The sequence below is a fragment of the Schistocerca nitens genome, chromosome 9, assembly GCF_023898315.1.
Source record: "Schistocerca nitens isolate TAMUIC-IGC-003100 chromosome 9, iqSchNite1.1, whole genome shotgun sequence".
Classification (NCBI taxonomy): Eukaryota; Metazoa; Arthropoda; class Insecta; order Orthoptera; family Acrididae; genus Schistocerca; species Schistocerca nitens.
The window spans coordinates 153,349,794-153,355,793 of record NC_064622.1 but is presented as its reverse complement, the minus strand read 5'-3'; the positions used below and the strand labels follow the sequence as shown (position 1 = coordinate 153,355,793).

The 6,000-nt window shown below is 46.8% G+C and overlaps 1 protein-coding gene across 3 annotated transcripts in view; it reads right to left on the bottom strand.

The window, feature by feature from the left end:
- Positions 1–1,852: 1,852 nt before the first annotated feature.
- LOC126203811 (TWiK family of potassium channels protein 18) overlaps positions 1,853–6,000 on the bottom strand; it is a 1,380,696-nt gene continuing 1,376,548 nt past the window's right edge. For 2 of the 3 annotated variants that reach the window (XM_049938180.1, XM_049938178.1), the window contains one exon: positions 1,853–3,421. The gene's annotated coding sequence lies outside the window, so the exon portion shown is untranslated. The remainder of the gene's footprint in view (positions 3,422–6,000) is intronic. The other variant, XM_049938179.1, reaches the window with a different exon arrangement.

Genomic DNA, 6,000 nt, shown 5'->3' with positions numbered 1-6,000 from the left:
TCGGCTGTTACACTGTATGCAGTAATTTTGTGCACAGAACTTATTGTATACCACTGCAGTACAAATTTTAAAATTAGATCGTCATTCTCAATATAACATGATTTCTTATGTGTGCTCTCTCGCTTTGAACGAATAAGTTTTATAAAACTTTACTGTGGCTTTTGATATTCGGCAGCTACACTGCAGACATACGAAAATGAAGTAGTACATTCATGAAGTGTGCATACAGTTCCATTCCGCTGTGTTCCAATTCGGAAATGTCGTCTGCAGTTAAAATATAATTTCATAATCAAAACTGAAATTTTCCAAAATTTACGCACAGTGTATTGCAGTCTATTAATGCCGAAACAAGTCGGGGGAAGATAACTGAACTAATAAACGCTGTGTAAAACGACCAGTTGAAAAGTACACATGTTTATTTCTATTTTTTATACCAAATGGGTGAATTTCTGTGACGGTATGGATATCCTCTGCCGGCCGGTGTGGCCGAGCGGTTCTAGACGCTTCAGACTGGAACCGCGTGACCACTACGGTCGCAGGTTCGAATCCTGCCTCGGGCATGGATATGTGAGATGTCCTTAGGTTTGTTAGGTTTAAGTAGTTCTAAGTTTTAGGGGACTGATGGCCACAGTTGTTAAGTCCCATAGTGCTCAGAGCCATTTGAACCATTTCTTTGGATATCCTCTAGCAGAACTTCCTACCGATGGGATTATTTTTTACGAAATTTCGGTTATGTATGACTAATTACATCAACAAGAAAGCGCTGGTGGGATTAGAAGAAATCATCCTTAGCATCCGCATGGATGGCGGTTGCAGATAGAATGGCATACCTAGAACGCCTGATACGTTTAACCTGTAAATTTGGTGCATTTGTGATTCACTAACCAAAAATCAGTTACGTAGAGTTGAATTAGAATTATCTTACACACTAAAGGTCTTTAAATAAATTCGAACAGGGCAGAATCATAATATGTTCTCCATTTTCCAGGAAAGTAAAATTAGGTTATTACATCATAACATTAGGGGTTAAGAAACAAGGTATATACATAGAAAACGTGGAAAATTCGGATGTGATGGATGTTCTGTGCGACCCTGTTCATCATCTAACAACCGGAATAAAGAAGTTAAATATCAGGAATTATAGAGTAGTTACAGAACAGTGACTCGTCAAAACTTCGTTAACTCTTTAACGGTAGCTGTGTGAGGGGTAAAATAGTTGGGCACATTAATTGAAGGAACTGATATATGCAGGAAGGAGAATACATGTAGCAGACGTTATTCCACGGATAAAGTTGACTCCACAGATTACTCTTTTCGGTTTCAGAGATAGGAATTACTACTGAATAGATTGCAGATGGTTGGGTTATACCCTAGGATATTTTTATTGCTTACTCAAGGTATATTTCACCCAAAAATTTATATTCGTCTTGCTGCTGGACAGGAAGCTGAATTGTTTATAGTACGGCGACGTTTTAATTTTACTTTCGCATGGTGACTTCGTGTAAAATATTTCACTTATAAATGAGACATAAAATTATAAGTTCCGTGAGAACAGTTGTTTATGACAGTAATCGCACTGAAATATTTTTGAAGAAATGTTTGGAGAAATCATGTTTTGTCAGCCTGATGGTGACTCGCGGCTAAGCAGTAAAACCACATCTAAGGCTTGATACTGAAAAAAATTTCCATAGCCGTTTCAGAAGCAGGACAAATGAAATAACTGATTTTACATTGTAGATAGATTTAATGTTTGTCCTGGAACACTTTCAGGGCTATATACAAAAATTAAGACGTAACACAGTGTGTGATATTTTTATTTATTTTCAGTATGCAAAAATACCAATATCAGCAAACAACTTCAGTCTGACATAAAAACAACAGGCACAATTTGATCCTCGTAGGGTGTATTTACAAACTTTCACACGCTTAAAAAAGAGCTGCGAGGACAATGAAAAGAAAAAGAAAAAAATAAATCAAACAACGTCTTCATTATCATGCGGTTATTTCGACCCGCGGCACACGTCAGCTCTTATTTAGCGATGCGTAGTTTCCCTCCGGGACAGTGCAAATATCAAAAGTAAAGGATGGGGGAAGGGATTGGGAACGTGGGTGGGAGAAAAGGGCGGTGGGACACGGGGCAGGGGGGGGGGGGACGAAGCGAAAACACGGTATTAAAATTAGCTATCGCGAAAACGTCACACGCAAGCGCTTCTGCCGCAAAGGAAATAATTTAACTGGGATATAACAACGCTGACAGCGGCAAAAAATTACGCCGCTTGGCGACGACCGCACCAACATGCACAAACACTTGCACGATTAAACACACACACACACAAACAAACAAATACTCACACACTTTGCTGGCGTGTACAGAGGCACAGCGCTTCAGTTGTGCCGTTCTGAGCGCCTGGGACGGGTCCTGAGCCATAAATCGCCGGACTCTTGACAGTAAGAAAATTGCGCCTGGATGGTAGCATTATTTTTTTTTGGGAGGGGGGGGCGGGCTGTGTGCGTGTCTGTGTTTATTCCTCAGGGAGACTGGAGAGCGGCAGGCGAAAATCTGTATGGATTGCGAAATTCGCAGCCGCTCTGATGGCAGGCGCAAAAGCTGACACAGGCGTCTGGGACCGGCCGGGCGCGGACCTGCTCCCAGCCAAACAGGTGCCTCGCGGGCTGGACTAGGCGCCGCTCTTAATAATGCATCCTCATTCCGCCACGCGTACAATGCGCGCACCTGGGCAATCAACGCGCCCGAAATCCACTTTGCATCCCAACAGAACCGGTGGCTTGCGATTTTTCAATATTTATTTCTCGCCTACAGTTCCGACTAGCAAATCGCGGCTCCTATTCTTGTCTCGCCCGGGCACCCTCTTACACCCCTCGCACCAACACACACACACACACACACACACACACAGAATGAATGTTCATCTTGGGAATCACGCCATTGGACCTAGAGAGGAAAAAGCAAGGGGGAATTAAGTCCGGCGCCACTATACTTCCCCCACAGAAGTTTCTCGGCGCCGTCTCCTTCTTCCGCTTCTTTTGCTCGGTTCGCAATTTACACGCCTTCATTAGCCGCCGTTTCCGCCCCCGCCGCTGCCGTGTGTGTGTCTCGCCGACGCGGGACAATTTTGGCGCGGACAGCGCGGGCGGGAAGCAATTTGCACGTCTGTGCGGCCGCCCACCCGCCGCACCTTAATCCGCAGCAATCGCGACTGCACAAAGCCGGCAGCAGGAGGCGCACACAAAACTCGCCAGGCGGCCGGCCGTTTGAAGTCGCGCGGCGTCTCCTCCGCCGCCGCTGGCCAGGGACATTCTTCCGGCGCGCTGCCTCTTTGGACGAAGCCGGAAATCGCAGCGGCGGTGCCGCCAAAGGGAGGGACTCTGCGTTTTGGCGGTCCCGTTGTGGTTCTTCTACCTGTAAAAAGGAAAAATCATCACATGTATTACCGTGTCAGTACAGCCATTTCACACGGAAAAAGACTTTTAGGTGCGTCTCCATGTCAGGAAATATAGTATATTCATTCCACCGTGTACAAACTTTGGGGATTGATCGATGAGAGGATACGGAACAAAAAAGGTCTAATCAACATACACTACTGGCCATTAAAATTGCTTCACCGAAAAGAAATGAAAATTGGACAAATATATTATACTAAAACTGACATGTGTTTACATTTTCACGCAATTGGGGTGCATAGACCCTCAGAAATTAGCACCCAGAACAAGCACCTCTGGCCGTAATAACGCCCTTGATACGCCTGGGTATTGAGCCAAACAGAGCTTGAATGGCGTGTACAGGTGCAGCTGTCCGTGCAGCTTCAACACGATACCACAGTTCATCAATAGTAGTGACTGGCGTATTGTGACGAGCCAGTTGCTCCGCTACCATTGCCCAGACGTTTTCAATCGGGGAGAGATCTGGAGAATGTGCTGGCCAGGGCTGCAGTCGAACATTTTCCGTATCCAGAAAGGCCCGTACAGGACCTGCAACATGCGCACGTGCATTATCCTGCTGAAATGTAGGGTTCCGCAGGGATCGAATGAAAGGTGGAGCCACAGGTCGTAACACATCTGAAATGTAATGTCCACGGTTCAAAGTGCCGTCAATGAGAACAATAGGTGACCGAGACGTGTAACCAATGGCACCCCATACCATCACAGCGGGTGATAAGCTAGTATGGCGATGACGAACACACGATTCCAATGTGCGTTCACCGCGATGTCGCCAAACACGGATGCCACCATCATGAAGCTGTAAACAGAACCTGGATTCATCCGAAAAAGTGAAGTTTTGCAATTCGTGCACCCAGGTTCGTCGTTGAGTACACCATCGCAGGCGCTCCTTTCTGTGATGCAGCGTCAAGGGTAACCGCAGCCATGGTCTCCGAGCCGATAGTCCATGCTGCTGCAAACGTCGTCGAACTGTTCGTGCAGATGGTTGTTGTTCTGCAAACGTCCCCATCTGTTGACACAGGGACCGAGACGTGACTGCACGATCCGTTACAGCCATGCGGATAAGATGCCTGTCATCTAGACTGCTGCTAGTGATACGAGGCTGTTGGGATCCAGCACGGCGCTCCGTATTACCCTCCTGAACCCACCGATTCCATATTCTGCTAACAGTCATTGGATCTCGACAAATGCGGGCAGCAATGTCGCGATACGGTAAACCGTAATCGCGATGGGCTACAATCCGACCTGTATCAAAGTCGGAAACGTGAAGGTACGCATTTCTCCTCCTTACTCGAGGCAACACAACAACGTTTCACCAGGCAACGCCGGTCAACTGCTGTTTGTGTATGAGAAATCGGTTGGGAACTTTCCTCATGTCAGCACGTTGTAGGTGTCGCCACCGGCGCCAACCTTGTGTGAATGCTCTGAAAAGCTAATCATTTGCATATCACTGCATCTTCTTCAGGTCGTCTAAATTTCGCGTCTGTAGCACGTGATCTTCATGGTGTAGCTATTTTAATGGCCAGTTGTGTATGTCCGTAAACACGTGGTTTCCATGCTAGAGAGCATTTATTCAATCTTCCATTGTTACCGAGACTGGTCTAGTACGCCCTGTACCAAGCAGCCACTGTTACAGTACGCGTTGAAAATGGTTTCCATGTGCCTCAACACATGCATGTACGCGCCGTAGCATGTTGTGTCTCACAGGTTCCCATCGGCCAGGATGCATCTGAAAAGTGTAAAAGACAGCATGAATACGCTGCTCCAGTGGCTCCACATCTGGAATCGGCTCTGATATCCAGAAATTTCACGGGTTGAGATCCAGTGAACGAGCAGACCATGCAACTGGACCCCCTCGTCATATACATCAACCAGGAAAGACACGATTGGAATGCTTCTGGACGTTAACGGCGAATTGAGCTTGAGCACCACCATGTAACAGCAACATAACCCTTCGAATCACCACGGAACGCCTTCCAGCGGGGGAGGCAAAGTCACTCTGCAAGAAACGCCGGTAGTTCCGACCTGTTAGGTGGCTTGGAAGGAAGACTGGTCCCAAAATACGGTCGTCATTTATCCCAGCCATGCATTCCGGCTGCACCGATGCCGATGGTTCGATGTCACCATACCGTCAGCATGTTATCCCACAGATGACTTATGAAAGTTGAAAATGCCACCCCTCGTAAGGGTGTCCTCATCTGTGAATAGGATGGATGACACAAATCCCGTAATCGTGACTGCCTGGTGAAGAAACCAGTGCCGGCCACAGTGGCCGAGCGGTTCTAGGCGCTTCAGTCTGAAACCGCGCGAGAGCTACGGTCGCAGGTTCGAATCCTGCCTCGGGCATGGATGTGTGTGATGTCCTTAGGTTAGTTAGGTTTAAGTAGTTCTAAGTTCTAGGAGACTGATGACCTCAGATGTTAAGTCCCATAGTGCTCACAGCCATTTGAACCATTCTTGAAGAACCCAGTGACAAAACTCCTCCTCATGTGGAAAGTCTGTCGCTAGTAAGTTCTGCACACGCTAAAAGTGATAAGGCCA